General features: G+C 43.0%; 1 protein-coding gene across 1 annotated transcript in view; it reads left to right on the top strand.

Annotated features, from left to right (window-relative positions):
- Positions 1 to 22,671, top strand: part of LOC139373381 (exostosin-1b) — a 112,245-nt gene that overhangs the window by 42,790 nt on the left and 46,784 nt on the right. The window lies entirely within an intron of this gene.

Raw genomic sequence — 22,671 nt, 5'->3', positions numbered from 1 at the left:
TACATCATTAGTCGCATCATGCAGCCTTACAATGTATTAAAAATCAAAACATAGCCCAACGTTTGTAGAACAATGAAAGTTACACGAATAACTCTAAAATTAAGCATATACAGTGGGGCAAAAAAGTATTTAGTCAGCCACCAATTGTGCAAGTTCTCCCACTTAAAAAGATGAGAGAGGCCTGTAATTTTCGTCATAGGTACACTTCAACTATGACAGACAAAATCAGATCGGATTTTTAATGAATTTATTTGCAAATGATGGTGGAAAATAAGTATTTGGTCAACACTGTAGGAGTACCTATTTCTTTGTTAACCGCTCAACACAGAATAGCCGCATGTGCGCACTCCCTCAAATCGTTTGGAGATATATCCTTTTTATTTTATTCAGCTATGTTCAATTGTATTCCTCATACTACAAAATGATACCACTGAATTCTAAGCAAATCTTGTCTGCTAAATTAACTAGTGTAGCCCACAGCCATATGGCATAGCCAGATCAGGACCTAACATAAGGACAACTCAGAGTATGCTATTCTGTTCTTCTGAAATATACATTTTCTTCATATCATGTTTCTTTAGACATGACTAAAAATAAATAATGGATTTATTGTGATGGTGTAGGCTATATTACATGGATTTATTAGACTATTTAAAATGTAGATGTTCCAAAGGTCTGCATCAGTGTCTTGTAGGAAGCCAGGAGATGCTTAATATGTTTGTTAATTAACGGTCAATTACCACGAGACCGACCAGTTATTCGCTTGACAATCACTGGCTGACAAAATGTTGTAACCGCCACAGCCCTAGTTTTATGTAACGTTTTTTTCTGTTCCAAGCTGCATCGTTTTGCCGTATCGTCCAGTGTGGGACAAGCTACAGCCTTGAATTAGGGCTTTACATGCTGATTAAACACTCGGCATTCATTTCACTTCCGCAAACAACAAGCCAGAATGTCACTCTCCTTGAGAAAGAAAATGGACTCAAGGGGAGCGTGTCTGCCCTTCACGCTCCGAGCAGAGCATTCACACAGATGTGTGCATTGGCGCCGCATTTAGCCAGCTGAAGTGGAGTCATCATGTATGCCCTCAGTACATATTAGACCCTTGCAGAGGCTCTCGCTGCTCCCCTTTTCAAGCCGTGCACGATGGAGTGCTCTTCTGACAGGGGTGTGAGCCCACCGATAAGTAACCTCTCAAGGGACTCATGAATAAAAAAAGCCGGTGGATTTTCTCTCGCCGTAGGGCGTAGCTCTGACTTTCGGTGCTCTGGTGTCCCGTATTAAGTAACCAAATCACCGCTGGGGATCTATAGTGCTGTTCTTTAGTAACCGTGGAGGAGCACCTTTCTGTCAGCCTTAACAACAACAACACAGCTAGGTTTTTTTTCTTCTTCTTCATGTTGAGGAACCTGAGCATCGCTCAACATTACTAACAGCAGCTAGCGGTCCTCATTGATAATCAAATCACAGTTGGAGGTTTTTCTCTCTCTCTTCAATTATCAATGCGAAGACCGGCTTAGGCCTATTAAGGAATCCAATCACATCGCTCCGTGTGTCCGTATCACCCTTTTCAAAAGCCAATTCAAAACGTGGCACAAATGTCTATCGGACAGATATCTTATTAAAGGTCCCCAGACCCAGTATATACCCCCTATGGTGTGTGTGTGTGTGTGTGGTGTCTAGTTTGTTTATTTCCTCTCTCCCCTCAGTCTCCTTGACTGCCGCCTCCCTGCCGCCCCTCCCTACAAAAGCCTTCCCGTTCTCCATAGAAGGCTCTGGTTCAAGGGGAGCCCCTCAGACCGGCTTTATTTGGAGCTGTGCCAGCGGTGTGTGGTGAGAGAGAAAGGATTTTGCTTTAGAATGAGCCCTCTGTAGACTCTGTCAAACAGCGAGCCGCTAGGCTGATGGATATCTGAGACGGTACTATAGGGGGGCCCAGGAGCCAAGAGAGAGCATGGCTTCTTCTCTTGCCTCGCAAGATGGCAGTCCGACAACACTGCTTTATGAGCTGTCCATCTTCTCAGGGCTACAGCGGTGGAGAGGTGTGTTGGGCCCGTCTGAGTCTGGTGCTTTGAAGGGAGAGATTTGTTATGGCTGTTTTTTGAATTAAGGGTCTTGCAGGGCGATTGCAAGTCATCTTGGAATCTGACTCTGGCGTATTATTTGAACAACGAGCATTGTTTGTGAATGCCCTGTCAGGTTTGTTCAACCTCATTATTTGCATACAGAACATTCCTGGAATTGATGAGCTTTCCTGGTGATTATTTTTGGCAATTACCATCACAGTTAAGCAATTTGTACTTTTCGACAGGCATGACCATGAATGCAGACTGTTGTCTTGATGGCAAGGGTTATACTTGGCTGGCTAACTATGAGTACCCATGACTGGGGTTTGTGGTGGCTGGGCTTAAAGCTAGAGTGATGAGCCAATTAAGTTCAGCTTGAGTGGCTGGTTTTTGAAACTTCAAATGAAAAGGGTAATTCTTCCTCGAGTGTAGCGTAACTCACTGTGAAGTTTCTTTTTAAAGATGAGCTCACATTGTTTACCATTTTGTAGAACTTTGGATTAGACATCTGACAAGTTTTTTTTATTTTTTTTATTTTTTTTTACGAACCAAAAGGCATTGTTATTGTCAAAACACTGGGAGTCATGAACCAGACAGCTCACCAGGATGTTGAAAGTACGCCTGGAAAAACTGACTGGGATCACTGTTTAAGTCCAGACCACATTTTATTTTATTTTTTTTGCAGTACTCATAGAGGCGAAGAATCAGACATGAACACTCACACAAAGACACAAAACTAAAGTCTGTGGCCTACACACACAGACACACACTGGCTAAACTCTGTGACCTGCTCACCTGAATTTAACCTATTTGCCTACGGGCTGCTGTAAAGTCACTCACACACAACCTCATCACACAACATACGATCCACTCACCTATACAAATCATACGCTCACAGTCAAGCTACATTTTCCTTGCTAGAGTAATGGAATAAACATGTTCAAATCGTCATTTGAGCATTGACCTAGTTCTCATCCACAATCCACGTACTAGGAAAAACTGTTGAATCACTGAAATAATTTATCCTCAGCCCTCATATTACCCCACAATGCATGGTTACTGGTGTGTGAAAGAATACCTATGTGGGGGAAAAACTGCATTCCTGTAATGGACAGCAGCCAGATGGTGATTTGACAGTCAGCCCCGGTCTTGGCCATCTTGCTGCCCTAGGTAAGACCAAATACTTTTCTGCCCTCTTCAAAACTAGAATTGTGTAGCCGACAGTGTCGACCCGCAATGCCATTTTATGGCTGCCCATCCATGTCATAGCTTTGAGAAACCAGACCGTTGCATTGGCTTTATTAGCCTAATCCTGATTCTTGATCCAGGCTTAAGACCAATCATTTTGACGATTTAAGATCTACATAGCAGCTACCCAAGTTTATCTGGAGTTATTTTGAGCCCATTTGCAGTGAGAGTCAATGTGTTTACACAGCAGGAAATGCAGAAGTATTTTCTTCTTCGCGTGTCAAAAAATTTATGAATAGGCCTACAATTGAAATCACCGATTCGTGACATTTTTTTCCCCCCACGGAGTGAAACTCCCAGACAGAAGTCGTGAGTAGCCTAATTTCATTCCATGTTGTCCAGTGCAGCGCAGCTAACAGCTGTTGACGGATATCAGTTTGAAGCGTCCCTCGCCCGGAGGTGAGCGAGATCCACATCCCCTTTTGAGTTTTTAAAGGTGAATCGTTACTCCTCATTTGCCAGGTTAAGAGTTGGAATTCAAATTCGGCACAAAAAACGGAGCCCCGCTAGAAACGAGCATTTATCATGTTCTTGCACTGCTTAGTGCCTACTCGAGGGATGCAGAAAATACCTCAAGTGGAAGGGAATATAGGCCTTGCAGCTAACCAAAGAGTTTTCTCAGCCTTTAATTAGGCCTGTATTTTCCTGTACGCCTTTGCTTTCTCCCGAGTCTACTTCCTGTGGCATTATTATATATTTTTGTTATGCCTTTTGGTGCTAATGATAGGAGGGTGTGAATATTATCTGATCGGGGCTCTGAGTGGAGAATCCATCACCATGAAACTTTCCAACGCAAATATTCATAAAGAGACTAATGAGATCTCTCTTTGCCGCCTCAGGAAGACAGAGCCAGGTTCTGGTTCTGCCTTTTCCGTGCAGTTTTTCACAACTCCAATGTCAGATCAGCTGCTCTGTGAAAAGAAAGAAATACCTTTTATTTCCCAGATGTTGCATTGGAAATTGTCTGGCTTCGGTTTTACTAACTGTCTGTTTTTTTTTCTCCATTTTCTTTTAAATGTCCCTTTTTCAATGTAATGCTTAGTGGTGGTTTCTCTGCTACGCTGGCTTTTTGTCTGGGCACATGCAGTGCATTCGGAAAGTACTCAGACACCTCCCCCTTTTCCACATTTCCCCTTTTCCACATGATTTGTATTTATTTATTTAATCTACACATAATGATAAATGATAAAGCGAAAACAGGTTTTTAGAAATGTGTGCAAATGTATAAAAAAGTATTCAGCCCCTTTGCTATGAGACTCAAAATTGAGCTCAGGTGCATCCTGTTTCCATTGATCATCTCTGAGATGTTTCTACAACTTGTTTGGAGTCCACCTGTAATAAATTCAATTGATTGGACATGATTTGGAAAGGCACACACCGGCCTATTTAAGGTCCCACAGTTGACAGTGCATGTAGGAGCAAAAACCAAGCCATGTCGTCGAAGGAATTGAGCTCCAAGACAGGATTGTGTCGATGCACAGATCTGGGGAAGGAACCTCCAAAAATATCTGCAGCATTGAAGGCCCCCAAGTACACAGTGGCCTCCATAGTTCTTAAATGGAAGACGTTTGGAACCACCAAGCCTCTGAGCAAGGTGACCAAGAACCCAAAATGTATAACCTGTTTTTGCTTTGTCATTATGGGTTATTGTGTGTAGATTGAGGGAACAAAAACTATTTACATTTTTTTGAATAAGGCTGTAACGGATCAAAATGTGGAATAAGTCTAGTTGTCTAAATATTTTCGTAGCCTATCTTTAGAGAACCTGCAGTCGTCATGATGTGTAAAAGGTTGCCTGCGGTACGTGTGTCTAATAGCGATACTCACAGGTACCTCAAAGCTTGTCATGTTTAGATATTTATTTTTATGGCTCGGTGTGTCTTGACAATCATGGCTGTTGGTTATTCTCAAGTTTGGAGATCCAACGTTAAAGAGCACTACGGGGATGTTACTCACCCAAGTGGCCCATATGTGAAATATGTAGCTCTGGCTTCTCCAAGATACAGGTACCTTTTCAATGCTATGGCTTGCAATGCCTCAGATGTGCCATCTTGTATGAAGAAGGTCTAAGGGAGTGGGATGCATCGGCCTTTGTTCACTCCTCTGCGCCATGTGCATGTATTGAAGTATGCCAATTTTGTCCGTGTGCGTGTGTGTTTTTGTGTGTGTGTGTGTGTGGGGAACACTTCTTCGACTCAAAACCTTGGCCCGTCGATCGAGGCCCTGTTATGTTCAGTTGCGAAGCCTGAAGAGAAGAAAGCTTGTGTGGTCTGACAGTTGAAAGCTCCGGTTCGCATGTGGGAGACTGCTGTCCGGAGGGCTTTGAGCTCGGAGAGCAGAAGGGGGGGGCTTGCAGATCCTGTGAGCTCTAATTAAATGCGTTTAACCCAAGGTCATTCGTAGCAGAGAGCGGGAACGAGAGCGAGAGTGAGAGGGATATAAATGGAGGGAGAAGAAGCCTTCTCGGTGCGGTAAATGTTTTATTGAGTTCCTTTTGAACTGCTCCAGCTGAAGGGGAGTGCGTTAGCATTGCACCGGGGGGCTCCTGGCACTTGCGCTGCCTTTTTTTTCTTCGATAGAAAAGCCAGTTAAAATGGAGGGTGCAAGGTCTCCGTGTTGCTGCTAATACTTGTTGACCTGTTGCTTTCGTTGCCCATCGTTAGCGTTTTTAGCCCAAACTGTTCAGATTCTACGGAAACCTGAAAATGCTTCGTAGAAGAGTAATTCTCTCCTTGGCGTTTCACCCTTCCACCAGAGGTTCAGCCGTCACCGTCTCATGTCATCATGGCTTGCTGTTCTCTCAGCCATCTGTCCAGCTGTGTCAGTTCCACGTCAGTCATTCACAACGGATTCTCCTCAGACGTCAGGGGCTGTGTTTGTTGTGTTTTTGACTTCAAACCCCAAGGCGGTGAAGGCAGAAAGAGGTGGGCCAGATAACAGATGGAATCGACCAAAGGCGGCCGGGCCCCAGTTCATTTCCTTCGCCTAAGTGCCCTACACTGCATCTGGGCATGCAAGCATCATTTTCTCTTCACGCTGCGCTATTGTTATGATTAGCATTACCATTAGCCGTTATTGCAATAGTAATTGCAGTCACTGTTGGAGCCGAAGCAGTTAGCCAGGCCTATTATGAGAGGCAACGGTTTACTTGCTCTTCTGAGTTGTTTCTCCATGTTTGAGAGTGGCTTTCAATCTCACTAAGGCTTTAACCATCTCTGACTAAGAGCTCAGTAATTTTCATCGACAAAGTTAACTTTGTCGATGAAAATTACTGAGCTCTTAGTCAGAGATGGTTAAAGCCTTAGTGAGATTGCTATGACTTCCGGAGGTAGATTGTCAGAGGGGGTGGATAACAATGGCGGCTCCTCAAAACACCTCATTTGGAGGGAATTACATGGTTGGATAGGAGTCGACAGCTCTTCACTGAGACGGTTCAAAGCACTAGATTACTCTTCCTCACCACAGTGGGGGGGGGGGGGGGGGGGTCAAGATTATGCATTCAAGACGAGTGATTCTAAGAGCTAAGAGTGTATCTGTGTGTGTACCCCATAGGGAGAGATTCGTATGTATAGGCGTCCTTGCTTGTCAAACATTCTTTGAGCATGCATGGGCTGCTTGCAAACAGATAGTCGCGGTGTAATTGGCACTGTTAATGCTTCGTTCTCTCACCCCTCCCTTTACTCCATCACCCCCCCCCCCCCCCCCCCCCCCCCCCTCTTTTCCTGACAACTCACCTTCATCGTCTCCCTTTGAAATGAAGAGGTGGACATTCTTAGTGACTGAAGTCATGGCTCTCTGGCAACAATATCCCTCTGTTGTGGATTCTTTCTGACATTCTGACTGGGGATAATGAAAGGTGGAATGTCACGCAGTCCTGAAGGAGACTTTAGTACGCACCGTTACTGGGTTTAGGAGCCGGGGTTCCCAACAGATTCCTTTGCAACACCGCAATGGGATTAGACCCGGCTTCAGGAATTGAAACTACAATACGGTCATTTAGCTGGTGCTTTTATTCAAAGCGACTTACGGTTCAGTCACAGATGTTCAGTAGTTGCGACCTGTGCAGCCACAACTTTGGTGTCGTTGGCATCATGCGCCAACCAACTGTGAGATCGGAACCCAACCTCAGGAGTGTAGATTCGCGCTCAATAGATCCCATTCTATTACTGTGCCATGTTAAACCTCTGGCCTGTTACTTTAGTGCTTATCTACTATATGTGTGTGTAAATTGTCAAACATCTGTTGTCCTCATCTCTTGCTTAATACCAATTTGAGCCCCAGCCCTTACCCCCTATGCATTTGTGGAGATCTGAGAGGGACGCAATGTATGTGGCAATTCCACCTAGCCGATCAGAGAGCAAGGTGGAGTTATTACCATTTTGCTTAGGCCTACCTTTCTGATCCTCTCAGATGTACCGAAGAACAAAGCGGCGAGAAGTCAGGGGTCAATTTGGGATGGGGCTGCCTGTCTCACACTCCCCTCTGTCTGTAGCTGAGACAAAATAAGCTGCAGTGCTCCATCGGGAACGGGTTGCTAGGAGACCACTTAGCCCACTTCTATTATTGACTTATGATTCCCCCCCCCCCCCCCCCCCCCGTCTTTTCTTCCATCTCGCAGGCTAGCATTCAAACTCACCTTATTCAATTTTAAACACATTCCTTCTCTACCCACGATCAATTATTGTTCTGTTCCGATCCTTATTGGGATTTAATGATCGCTTCAGTCCAAAATGTGCCCTCTTAGTTCTGAGAAGGGTCCACCGCTACCTTCACTTTCATCTTGTACTGAGTAGATTTGTCTGACACAAGGTCGGACATACAGTTCTTCGGCGTCTTGAGTCTAGACTCCTGTAAAGAAGTCAAAGGGCTTCTGGCAGACTTTCCGAGCAATTACGTATTTGTTCATTTTCTTTGTGGTTTCTGTGTGGAAGGTATTTCTTGTATCTGCCATCTCTCTGTTGTCTCCCTGTGTGTGACCGTCTCCCTCTCTTCTCCTGGCCCTGTCTGTAAGTGAACAGCCCCTCTTCTCTCTGGGTCCCAGCCGTCCTGAGGGCACAGCTGCAGCTCGGCCGCCTTTCTCCCTGACCACGCCGCCGAGCGCTCAGGAACAGCTGTTCCCCGTACAGCTCTCGTCCTCTCAGACGGCTCCACTCACCTCGGGCTTAAAGGGGGGATTACACACACACACACACACACACACACACACACACATACACACACACACACTAGATACCCCACAGCCACAAAGCGAAGCCCAACAACAACCCCCTTCAAAGACTACCACCATCCCCTGCCCTTTGTTGGGGTGGGGACCAGAGTACCCTTTGACCCCACTGACCCGACCCAAGGTTCCACCCAGGCTTTAGCCTTAAGATGGGTCATATGAGACTGGACGGCTAACCAGGCTAAGGTGTGTCATATAACTAAGATGTATTGGTTGTAGCCAAAGGCCCACATTCTCTAGTGGCATTAGTCACGCCAAAAGACAAGAAACAATGCATAGAAACAATGACCCCTTCCTCTTAGGGTCAAACTCTAAGATCTAGCTTGAGGTCTGTGTGAATCACTCACATTTTTCCATAAATCTTCTCTCTGATGTCAATGCATGATTCATTCAGGCCTATGCAAAAGTACATTTTCACATCAGGATTAAGCCCTTTATAGAGAGTCCAATCAAAAACACAATGGGTAAAATAGTATGTTAATCGTGTAGATGTACTCTAAAAAAAAGCAATGGTCCAAACCTCACGTCTGTTCAAAGGTTATTGGAGTTTTTACCCAATGAAGATGGCCAAAATTAGGGTGAATAATTCAATGGAGGCCAGAGAAAGAACAATCATTAAAATAGCATTGCGTCAGCTAGGCAGGATGCTGTGCGAAAACGGCGGCTAACTGACAGGCTCACCGTTGAACTCCTCTTTCTTCTCTAATCCGGAGGACATAAAACAATGTAAGAGGTAAGATGGATATCAATTTTGAGACACGACATGTAGTATTTTAGTATACACTTTCATATAAATGTGAAATTCCTGTTCTGACAAGAACAAGCTTATCTCTGCGAAATGTCAAGCGTTTTATTTTCAAAGCCCTTTACATTTAATTCAGCTCGTGTTAAATTTATATTTTTTTTTAGACCCCTTCGAAACAATTTTGCAGATGACCATCACAACATGTAAAATCATCACGACTCACACCGCTCTATAAGTTTGGTTCTTGTCTTTCCTTAAGATCTTTTTCAAAATCAAATGTTTATGATATGTTAGACCCCACTAAACGATTCAGAACATTAATTTTTTTATAAAGATTTTCTATGCATTTTATAACGAGTGACATTTCATCACCAACTGTCTTTTCACCAACCCTGGGCAGAGTGGGTGGACCCCCTACCATTTATAAAAAACAGTTGGTTCATTTTGTATAGAATTAGATTTTTAGTAATCATTCTTAATTGAACAATAATTGCATTATTGTCGTACTGACGTCTTTTCCCCCCCTCTTGTTTTCTGATTCATGCTGCTCCTGTGTTTTTGTTTCCTTGTTAGCCTCTCAAGTGTACGGACGGGCGCGCACACACACACACACACACACACACACACACACACACAGCACTCCGCTCTCATTCACCCTCACTGCAGCTGTTCCATCAAAATCTCTATCTGGCCAGGCATTATCCCCTGTGCAGCTCTCCTCTTGTCATGTGATGTGAGGGTTTGCTGCTTCGCCTTTTGGATATGTCAGACTCGCGCTGAGCTTGATTGCTAGGGTTGGTGTGAGGTGAGAAATTATTTGTGTTGGTTTGTGTGTGTGTTTGAAGAGCGAGCAGAGAGTCTAAATACTGTACTGTGACTGTGTGAGCTAGGGAATCATCCCACTCCCTGAAACCTTTAGCGATCAGCCTCCCACCACATCCCCATTCGAACCAGGCCATCTTTATTAATTCGCCCATTTATCTTTTTATTTGTCAGTCTGTGTTTTATTGTACTTTATCTCATGCTGTGCTGCGACCTGGGACCCATATGGCCCTGAGTTTATTGTGGTTTTAGCCTTTTAGAGGGAATAAATTAGAATATGTTTGCAAGTTATTTGAGTTCATTAGGTTTCCAGTCACTTTTTGGAGGAGTGGAGGGCCTGAGGGGCTGAGCTGGGCCTGGGAGGCAGATGGGACCAGGGCCATATGCATTGGGATTTTACTAGCTACCCATGTTCTGCACATTAGTTATGTGCATGCGCATTGCAAACGCTCAGTTAGTTAATTTCTCGGCGGCCCAAGCTTTTCCATATTGGTATGGTTGTTGTGTGCTGCAGATAAATGGCCATGGCTCAATGGATAAATATGGTCTGCTCTGTGCCATCTATTCCAGCAGCTCTGATGACAAATGTATGAGTTTTAAAGGAGGCAGCAGCAAAGCACGTGCTGACATGTCAAACTCCGAGACACTCACTATCACACACACGTATACTCACACTCGGATGGCACACATGCACCCCAACACACATACAACACTGCATTATCGTGAGGGCCATCTGGAAATGAAGTGCACTGCCGTATGAGACACAGCTGGTCTCCAGTGTGTGTGTGTACGTTCTGGACCTCTGACCTGACTCGAGGCGTGGAACAGGGAGCCAATCACACGGGCTCTGAAGTGTGTGTAAGACAGTACACGTGAACTGCCTTGGTGCTATGCGACTATATCGTGCATGTGTGCGTGACTGTGTACACAAGTACGTCTGGGGGAGTTGAGAGTCCCTCTAAAGGTCTACCCTTGTCCTCTGGAGGGAGAGTTACAGTAGGCATCAGGGAATCCGAGTTCTGTGCAGACGCTAAATGTAACAGAAACAATGGACTCAATCTACCTTGCTGTGGAAAACAGCGAGAAAGAAATCGTAGAGGACAAATTGAAAAGATTGCATTAGATAAAGCCATCACAGCGAATTAGTATCTCGGCAGAAGGGACCCTTGTTATCTGGGTATTTCTAAAATATTCGGGCTTAGACGTGACAGGGGGATAGTAGGCTAGGAGAAAGTGCTGGGGGGGAGCTACGAGGTATGACTGGGAAGCTGATTCATTGGGCTGTCTAGAAGTTAGCATGCCATACGGCTGTGTCGCTCACTTCACTGCTCTTAGCTTGAGTGTTTTTCTTTATGGTAGTAGAGCCTTATAAAGTTATGCTAATCTAGCTAGCACCTTGACAAGACTGTCCTGAGGTACCTGTTGTGGTTTTGAGTCCTTGTTTGGAGTTACTCAGCCTATCCAGTCAAAACAAGCTAATGCTATACTATCACCTTTTGCTCCACTTTGATCCTTGAATACTAAGAATAACCAGAACTTTATTACCTTTTCCTAAAGACAACCCTGTATCTCTTGATGGAATCAGAATAACTCAAAACGTGTACCACACCTTTTTGTCAAGATCTAGGTGCCGTCTGATAACAAGAGCGAACTGTCTTGTCTCAGTTAAATACGTTTTAGCCTATTTAGGAAGGGACACCTCTCTGAAAGCCAGTTGGTTTGTAAGTGGAGTGTTGGTCTAATACTGGATTCTGGACAGCAAGTGACCGTAATCGGATTCCTGCATGTGTAGCCGTTCCTCATGGCCGTCATGGGATCCTGCACACAGCCTGTGTGTTTGTTTGGGGAAGCGGACCTAAGGGTTCCGTTATGCTAGGATGCTAATTGGAACTAGCATAAGCTAGCTAATGAGGCCCTATTAGGGTAATTAATTAGTTGTGAAGGAGAGCGTGCAGGCTCGGTGAGCGAGGAGTTAGAGAAGACCGGACACACACCACAGGGGCAGGGCATCCAGCCGCAGGGATGATGGGTGGGGAGTACAAGGGGTGATGGTTACGGGGCCACGCATGCACGTGCACACACACACACACACACACACTAGTCAGTCACACCTCACTGCTTGTCAGTCCCTCATATTTACAGCCACACGCATGTGCGCACAGATAATCGTTCCCATGCAAATACACAATAACATATGTTCCTGATTTACAGCACACAAGTACACTGCCTGTGTTAATCAGTCAAACTGTACCATGCAGCACGTCTGACTCACTCATAGGCATTCACTCACACACTAGGGCTGTGGCGGTCATGACATTTTGTCAGCAGGTTATTGTCATGCAAAAGACTGCCGGTCTCACGGTAAATGACCGTTAATTAACATAAACACGTTTAGCATCTCCAGGCCTCCATGCATACAAGCCACTGATGCTCGCCTTTTGGAACATCGTCCTTTTTTCCTTAATAAATCAATTTAATATGAACCATAAATCCATTATTTATTTTTGCCAGGTCTAAAGAAACATGATATGAATAAAATGTATTTCAGACCAGAATGAGTTTTCTTTACTGTATGTTATCTGGCTATGCGCTATGCCATAGGCTGTAGGCTTGTTCACTTAGCAGACAAGGTATGCTTAAGTAGCTGTGTCGTTATTTTTATTATATGATTTTATAGTAAGGAGAATATAATAAAATAGAAAGGATATTTTTCCCATTCCGAAGCGGATGCACATAAGTGGCTCAGAGTCATCTATGATTCACCAAATGATATTTTGAAAAAGGAAGCAAAGTACTTTAAACATATGTTTTCGTTTGTCTCCTCTCACCGAAGCTAATTGTATGGATTTCTAAAAATAATAGTGTCAAATGAACAGCCATACAGAGACTCATGTGAAGGTGAAATTAGAGGAGGAACTTATTGATGCAGTTAAAGCCTTTAAGTCTGGGAAAACATAATTATAAAAATATTGTCAGACATTCATTCTAATCAGACAGATTTTTTTTACATAGACGATACATTGGAGATAATATCAGACAAGTACTGGAAACAATAGAACACCATGAAATATCTGGGAAACCAGGCCTGCTATTCATAGCGTACTTTGAAAAGGCTTTTGATAAAGTACGACTGCAGTTTATATATACAGTGCCTTGCGAAAGTATTCGGCCCCCTTGAACTTTGCGACCTTTTGCCACATTTCAGGCTTCAAACATAAAGATATAAAACTGTATTTTTTTGTGAAGAATCAACAACAAGTGGGACACAATCATGAAGTGGAACGACATTTATTGGATATTTCAAACTTTTTTAACAAATCAAAAACTGAAAAATTGGGCGTGCAAAATTATTCAGCCCCTTTACTTTCAGTGCAGCAAACTCTCTCCAGAAGTTCAGTGAGGATCTCTGAATGATCCAATGTTTACCTAAATGACTAATGATGATAAATACAATCCACCTGTGTGTAATCAAGTCTCCGTATAAATGCACCTGCACTGTGATAGTCTCAGAGGTCCGTTAAAAGCGCAGAGAGCATCATGAAGAACAAGGAAAACACCAGGCAGGTCCGATATACTGTTGTGAAGAAGTTTAAAGCCGGATTTGGATACAAAAATATTTCCCAAGCTTTAAACATCCCAAGGAGCACTGTGCAAGCGATAATATTGAAATGGAAGGAGTATCAGACCACTGCAAATCTACCAAGACCTGGCCGTCCCTCTAAACTTTCAGCTCATACAAGGAGAAGACTGATCAGAGATGCAGCCAAGAGGCCCATGATCACTCTGGATGAACTGCAGAGATCTACAGCTGAGGTGGGAGACTCTGTCCATAGGACAACAATTAGTCGTATATTGCACAAATCTGGCCTTTATGGAAGAGTGGCAAGAAGAAAGCCATTTCTTAAAGATATCCATAAAAAGTGTTGTTTAAAGTTTGCCACAAGCCACCTGGGAGACACACCAAACATGTGGAAGAAGGTGCTCTGGTCAGATGAAACCAAAATTGAACTTTTTGGCAACAATGCAAAACGTTATGTTTGGCGTAAAAGCAACACAGCTCATCACCATGAACACACCATCCCCACTGTCAAACACGGTGGTGGCAGCATCATGGTTTGGGCCTGCTTTTCTTCAGCAGGGACAGGGAAGATGGTTAAAATTGATGGGAAGATGGATGGAGCCAAATACAGGACCATTCTGGAAGAACCTGATGGAGTCTGCAAAAGACCTGAGACTGGGACGGAGATTTGTCTTCCAACAAGACAATGATCCAAAACATAAAGCAAAATCTACAATGGAATGGTTCAAAAATAAACATATCCAGGTGTTAGAATCCAGACCTGAATCCAATCGAGAATCTGTGGAAAGAACTGAAAACTGCTGTTCACAAATGCTCTCCATCCAACCTCACTGAGCTCGAGCTGTTTTGCAAGGAGGAATGGGAAAAAATGTCAGTCTCTCGATGTGCAAAACTGATAGAGACATACCCCAAGCGACTTACAGCTGTAATCGCAGCAAAAGGTGGCGCTACAAAGTATTAACTTAAGGGGGCTGAATAATTTTGCACACCCAATTTTTCAGTTTTTGATTTGTTAAAAAAGTTTGAAATATCCAATAAATGTCGTTCCACTTCATGATTGTGTCCCACTTGTTGTTGATTCTTCACAAAAAAATACAGTTTTATATCTTTATGTTTGAAGCTTGAAATATGGCAAAAGGTCGCAAAGTTCAAGGGGGCCGAATACTTTCGCAAGGCACTGTAAATGCCTGGAACATTTCAATTTTGGAGAATCTCTTATAAAATTGGTTAAAATAATGTATAGTAACCCTAGGTGTAAAATAGTAAATAATGGCTACTTCTCAAGGTTTTAAACTGTCAAGAGGAGTAAAACAAGGTTGTCCACTATCTGCATATCTATTTCTTATGGCCATCAAAATGTTAGTTATTAAAATCAGATCCAACAATAATATCAAGGGATTAGAAATACTAGTCTAAAAAACAAAGGTGTCATTGTACACTGATTCGTGTTTTCTTTTAAATCCACAACTTGTATCCCTCCACAGCCTCATAGAGGATCTAGATAATTTTTCTAACCTCTCTGGCATACAACTAAATTATGAGTGTACTATAAGTATTGCGTATACAACTTTCCCATCCTGTGTAGTTTACCAATAACGTGGTCTGACGGTGATGTGGACATACTCTGTATACATATCCCAAAATAATAAATTATCTCTCCAATAAATTTTTATAGAAAGTTAACAAAAATAGATAAGATCTTGCTACCATGGAAAGGACGATACCTGTCTATTTGTGGAAAAATCACCCTGATTAACTCTAGTCATATCCCAGTTTACCTATTTGCTTATAGTCTTGCCTCACCTAGTGAACAGTTTTTTTTGTTATTATATGAGTAATGTATTTTCTTTTATTTGGAATGGCAAGCCAGACAAAATTAAATGGGCCTATTTCTATAATTAATATTAATTCGGAGGGCAGAAATGACTAAATATTATAGCATTAGACCTCTCACTAAAGGTGTCAGTCATACAAAAGTTATACTTAAATCCGAACTGGTTCTCTAACATGTTCACGAAAGGCCCTTTTCCCTTTATTCAGATTACAACCTCTCACTTTGTTATTCAAAAAGGAAATCCTCTCCCAAATATCGCTATTTTTAAAACAAGCCATAGAAAGTTGGTTGCGATTTCAATTTAATCGACCAGAAAATACAGAACTAATACAACAAATATTGTGGTTTAATTCAAATGTACTAATTGATAAAAAATAAAAATTTTAAATTCAAAAAATTATAATCTTCGTAAATATCATATATAGGACTGGTGGAGTTATGTCAATACATGCAGCTAACAAAAACATATGGAAATGTCTGCTCTACACCAAATTACAACCAACGAATTGCAGCATTACCACAAAACTGGAAGAAGTGGAAGGGGGTTAAAGTAAGGAACTTGTCTGTCGGCCCTCCATTAAAGACCATAATTGGATAAAGAAAGATATTTTTGACGTATTGATTCGATGTCACATGGTTTATGAATTGACACGCAAAATTACGCTGGATTCAAAACTTTTAATTTTTCCATTTAAATTATTCTATAGAATTCTTGCAACCAACAGATTGTTATTTATATGGGGTACAACCATACTAGCTCTGCATTTTACTGCGAAGAGGCAGAATCATTAGATCATTTGCTTTGGTACTGTCCATATGTAGCTTGTTTTTGGTCACAGGTTCAGGAATGGCTGAAGAATTCAAATATTTACCTGGAGCTAACCCTGCAGATAGCACTACTGGGCGATCTGATAAGTCATAGTCAACCGATCAATAATATAATAATACTTTTAGAAAAAAATGTTGATTTTAAATTTACAATCTGTAGGAACAATGAGAATAAAAAGGTTCAGAACTTTTTTTTTACACATCACAGCACAGTGGCCCCGAAGAGGTGAATGTTGATTATGGCAGCTGATCTACCCCCTAAATATAAATAATAGACACTTATTTTTCAATTTTCTCTTTTTTTAATGGTTCTGTTTAGCGTAAAAGGGATACGTTAGATTAATCTGTGACTACAGGCTATTTGATTTGAGAAAGTCACTAAAGAAAGCTTGCGCAAGTATGCACTGGAATAGTGTAGGCTGCCTATTCTTTTTCAGTTATATCCTGGGTAGGCTACTCCGGTTATTTCACTCCAGGCTCCATCCACTGTTTGAGGAGAATGCAGCCTCGCTGCGCAACAGGTCCTATTCCGTCCAAATGACATGGGCTCTCCAACCCTGTTCCTGCAGCTACCCAGAGCTTAATTTGGGAAACCAAGTGAAATCTGTTCAGGAACATCGATAGTAACATGTTTTCACAACAAAAACCTATTTCATTAAACTGTTGACAGCCCCTCTCTCTGTGCCCTCGAGAAAGGAATAAGGGAGAAAGAGGAGGAGATGGAAACATGGTGGAGAGATGTAGCTGAAAGTAATGTCAGCCTAATTTACGTATGAAAATATAAAAAATGCCCTATTACTAGGCTATTCAAAATCAAATACAAAGATTCACTATAATTGTAAACTAACTCTGTAAGCTGCCCTGCACTGAATCAACAGCATCACCTAGGCCTATATATTCTCTCCCAGACTCATGGATAGAACATTTGGAGCGTAGCATAAGGTAACCCAGTCGTTGTGTTAGGCTTTGAAACGACATGCACAACAACCATATTTTCCACTCAGTTTCAACCTGTTGTTGAACTTCTTTCTTTTAAAAGCACACTACAGTTTTGATATGTTTTGATGTGATTTTCGATAGCATTTGCATTGATGTCAGAGTGGTTAGAGGGACAATAGAGCCCTGAGTACCAGGCCATTGGGTACTACCAACAACACACGTCTAGAGTGCATAAAAGGAGATTACCATGACTCAACAGTCACGTGGCATTTTACTGTCGTCTTGACTGCAGGTGTGGCAGGTAATACGGTCACCGCAACAGCCCTACTCTTACCATACGCTCAGTCTTAATCGCTCTTTATTAATTCACTATCACACTCTCTCTCTCGTGCGCGCGCGCTCTCTTTCTCGCATGCATGCAGGCGCGCGTACACCTCCCATGGCCTTGAGTCATGCAGTTCTGACTGTAGCATACAGCTAGCTCCCAGGCATGACAGTATCACAGTGGCCCTAATCCTCCGTGGTACGGTGTTCCTTCCATCCCGTCTCCTTTGTTACGGGTAATCCACACAGCTCCGGTCCTCACCGTCTTTGCGTCTTCAGACAGACGAAAGCACATCTTGGCCCTCTTCAGGCAATACATACACGGTAATAACACACACACACACACACACACACACACACACACACACTGGGAGAGACAAGAGATCTCTTGGGCTAATGTGACAACCTCATCAAAGTCCTAACTTTGATCACTTTCTGTGTTTTTGGAGAACATCGAGGTTGTTTGCGGTTTTGTGTTTTCATCACTTTAGAACGAGCGGGCCCGGAGGGAGGGTTTGCTCTAGCTAGCGTCTGTCAGATACCCATACTGCATCAAGCCTGACGGCAGTGCACTGCTGGCTCCTTGCCCAGGAAAGTCCCACCTCCTCCCTCTGAGAAACCTGGCTAAGGGGGACTAAGGAAAGAGCTTTGATTCTGAGAGTTTCCTAAAAATAAAAATAAATATTAAAAGAAAGTAGATTTTAAAAATATAAAAAATCCATCTGGATGTAATTAAGTCACTCTTCTTAGCGGAGGCACTAAAAGGGTGTTGCAATGGCAACTGAAAGTTGTTGCCGGTGGGTCTGGTTGAGAGGGTCACCTAATTGCATCAGACCTGTAAAAGACACAATTTATTTCATAAAAGGCCTAATTCTCAGTCCATCTCATCTGAATTATATTTCCTCAGCATTATGCTATGTTGACTTCATTTTCCAATGTTTTCACTCAAAGCACGGCATTCTTTACAATAGCCTACTCTTTCTCCCTCTCTCACGGTCTTTCTCTTTATTTATCTATCTATCCCTCACACATAAACACTTTCACACACACACACCAAAACAACACACACTCACACCGCCTGTGGGCTCCTCGGTTCGCTCAGCTGTTGGTTTCCTCCTCGGCAGCTCAAGGTCAGCAGGAAGACAGAGCTCTGCTGTTTGAGAGAAATGAAAATGGAGAGGAGGAGAGGGAAAAAACGAGAGATGGAGAAAGGAGAGTGATCTCTACTGTATCCCTCAGCCGGGGACCAGTGACCCTTCTAAGTGCCCCAGCTAGCAGACTGAAGGGGCAAGCAGTGGACAAGTCAGGGGTCAGGGCCCATCCTCTGGCTCTCAATGAGACAGTAGAAGAGACAGAGGGTAAAACCCTTTATATCCTAGAACTTAGTATTTTACCCTGTTCTTGTATTAAAGTCAGAGTGGGTCCATGCATACAGATGACACGTACAGTACCAGTCAAAAGTTTGGACACCTACTCATTCAGGGGTTTTTCTTATTTTATTTTACTGTTTTCTACATTGTAGAACAATATAGTGAAGACATCAAAACCATGAAATAACACATGGAATCAAGTCAAACTATTTGAGATTATTCAAAGTAGCCACCCTTTGCCTTGATGACAGCTTTGCACACTTGGCAAATTTGGACTCATCAGACCAAAGGGCAGATTTTCACCAGTCTAATGTCCATTGCTTGTGTTCCTTTGCCCAAGCAAGTCTCTTCTTCTTATTGGTGTCCTTTAGTAGTGGTTTCTTCGCAGCAATTCGACCATGAAGGCCTGACACGGTGTCCTCTGAACAGTTGATGTTGAGATGTGTCTGTTACTTGAACTCTGTGAATTTATTTGGGCTGCAATCTGAGGCTGGTAACTCTAATGAACTTTCAAACTTTCAAAGTTCTTGAAATGGTCCATATTGACTGACCTTTGTGTCATAAAGTACTCATGGACTTTTAACACGGCACATCTGTTAATTGAAAGGCATTCCATTGAAAGGCATTCCAACTACCTCATGAAGCTGGTTGAGAGAATGCCAAGAGTGTGCAAAGCTGTCATCAAGGCAAAGGGTGGCTACTTTGAAGAATCTCAAATATAAAATGTTTTTATTTAACACTTTTTTGGTTACTACATGATTCCATATGTGTTATTTCATAGTATTGATGTCTTCACTATTAAATACAATGTAGAAAATAGTCAAAATAAAGGAAAACTCTTGAATGAGTCGGTGTGTCCAAACTTGACTGGTACGTATATCAAGATGGTACAAGGGTGGTAATGTATTGATTTAGATGGAATTAGACATGCACCTACTGTTTGCACAGGTCTGTAATCATGTTGTGTAATCTAACCATTATCACCATACATAGATCCATAAATCAGTTGTCATAAGCTGACACTAGCTGTCATGACAGTTTTTTTAAAAAATTGAAACGTTTTACATTTGAGTCATTTAGGAGACGCTCTTATCCAGAGCGATTTACAGGAGCAATTATGGTTAAGTGCCTTGCTCTAGGGAACATCGCGAGATTTTTCACTAATCGGCTGTCTGCTGTAGGTATGTCTATCTAGCTGTGTCTAGAATTAGTATTTTATTAGGATCCCCATTTAGCTACTGTCAGAGCTGCAGCTACTCATCCTGGCGTCCACACAAAGCCTAAAACATGACATAATACATAACATTAAGGCCGTGGCTACGGATACAGCGTTTTCCGCCCACACCTTGCGCGACCCTCCAGGAACCTCTTTCTTGAAGCGAAGGATCCGGATCACGTACTGCACGTGTTATTTTTTTCGCACACATTTGTTTTTCTAACGAAGCCGCTGCTCAAACTCCCACTCCCTTCACGTTTCGCGCTTTACTGACCCTCTTCTGAACCATGATGCTGTATAGCTGCCTCATATTTCTGAACAGCTGAAACGAAAAGCCTGCGGCGATTTGAGAGAACATTCCCAAAACACACATTATGAAGGCCACAATCTTCTGTCTGTTTTAACGGGATGTTGCACAAGCCAGGACGCTGTCCCTACACTTTGGACATATTTTGTCTGATGGCGGAGGCTAATCTTTATAGTTGCTGCCATATCATAGTTCCTGGGGGGGGAAAAATAACATAAGTTGACTGCCTGTCTGCCTCCTGCGCAGTTTAGCTAACGTTTGCAATGAGGATGGGGGGGATATATCCGTATTTTTAACCTGCGCTAATTGGGATACAAACTCTGTATCCGTAGCCACTCATAGACAATTACAGCTGAAGGACATAATTATGTAAAACGGCATGCATAACATTTAATGGACAGGTACAGAACTACATTTACTAAATAAACATAAAGAAAAGACAACACATAGCATGAATAGACAGGTACAGATCTACATACATTTCTAAGAACAAATGCACATTTTTATATTCTTATGACTTATCCATCCATGCAACATGTACTCATAATTACGGCTACACTGCGGTCATCTATTTTTGTTATTTGCTTGCTGTTACAATCGCAGGTCCTTATCCTAATCGTGTTCTGTAAACACTAGCGAGAATCCCACAGCATTAGGAACCGCCCGTGTCCTTGGTTCTCCCGTTTTGACGTCAATACTATTCCTAACAATGTTGTTCATAGATGTTACTGAACGCAATGGAAATGCAACAATTCCTCCAGCCAAGGCGCCAACCACAGTTGTCATGTGGATATTTTTAGAGATCCAGCGGAGGAGCTTCACTTACGTCCTTCGCCCTGTATAGTGCACAGAAATGAGCTAAACCAATGAACTAAGCCTTGTTAAACGGTTAAATGGAGTATGTTGCAACCGTTTGCAGTCTACCGCCTGTAAAGGGTTAGCTAAGCTATAGTGTGCATGGACTTTGGACGTATCCATAAAATGAATCAAGTCCCCTCCTCGGAGTTTCCTCCGGTTCTCATGCACTTGTTTTGCATTTCCGTTCCCCGCGCCCCACTCACTCCCAGCAGCACCCGCCCGTCACGCACAAAATAAGAATACACTGTCATACATTTCAGGATGTATGGAAAACTGACCAGCCTGTCATATGGAGCAGCACGTCCTTGCTCTACTGAGGCATTGCTTTCTCTGAGCACGCCCTGATGCCAAGGGCACATCTTGTCTTGAGCATTAACCCAAACACCAGATGTGCTCGGGAGGGAGATGCTACAGCTACTTAGGGCAGTCTGTCTCATTTGATATTCTGTGGCATTAAGGCAAGGAGGGACACGAGGGTGTCCGCGCTGCACTGGGAGACAGCTGGTGCAGAAATATGTATGTCCCCTGCAAACGTGGCCACCGAGGTGTGTGTGTGTGTGTGATGCAAGTTGTGTTCTAACTATATATTACATATGTGACTTTCAGCACCGACTAGTGCGGCGCGCAGGCCATTTTATTAGTTGTTGCCGTGTGCGAGAGTGACTGTGTGTGTGTGTGTGTGTACCCGTTTGTGCTTTGAATCCTAGCGGTAGACGTGTCCCGGCTATTGCCCTCCAATGTTACGTGAGCCTATGTGCGGATTGAGTACGCAAAAACACACACACCCTTCCGTTAGTGTCGGTAAACAGCAGCAGCCCTCTGCATACACCATGGAGAGAGAGAGAGACCGGGATAGAGAATGACTGCCCTTTCACCTTCACACCATATAGACCTAAATGAGATGATGTACCGCCTCCACTCTTTTAACCTCCTAACCTAAAGGACCTGTCTTTAGCTGACTCTCCCTTGCAAGCTCTGCAGTAGTGGCTAGAATGGAAGGGAGAGGGGAGGGGGGAGTGAGTTAGGAGGGTCAGTGGGAGAGAAGGGGGAGAAAGAGAATAGAAAAGAGAGTTGAAAAGCACTCTGTGACAACTGAAGATGTAAAAAAAGGGCTTTATGAATGTGATTAAGAGCGAATTGGACTGAAAGGCAATGGAAGAAACTCGATTGCATTTCCTTGATCCCTCGCGAGCTCTCTCTCTCTCCGCCTCCTCAAAACCTATTGGATGAGAAGGTCAGAGTGGAGAGAAGTGGAGTCACGGAAATGCAATTGAGATTCTCCCAATGACAGGAGAGGAGAGAGAGAAAGA

Source organism: Oncorhynchus clarkii, chromosome 18 (assembly GCF_045791955.1).
Source record: "Oncorhynchus clarkii lewisi isolate Uvic-CL-2024 chromosome 18, UVic_Ocla_1.0, whole genome shotgun sequence".
Taxonomy (NCBI): Eukaryota; Metazoa; Chordata; class Actinopteri; order Salmoniformes; family Salmonidae; genus Oncorhynchus; species Oncorhynchus clarkii.
This window is presented reverse-complemented; position numbering and strand designations above follow the sequence as displayed.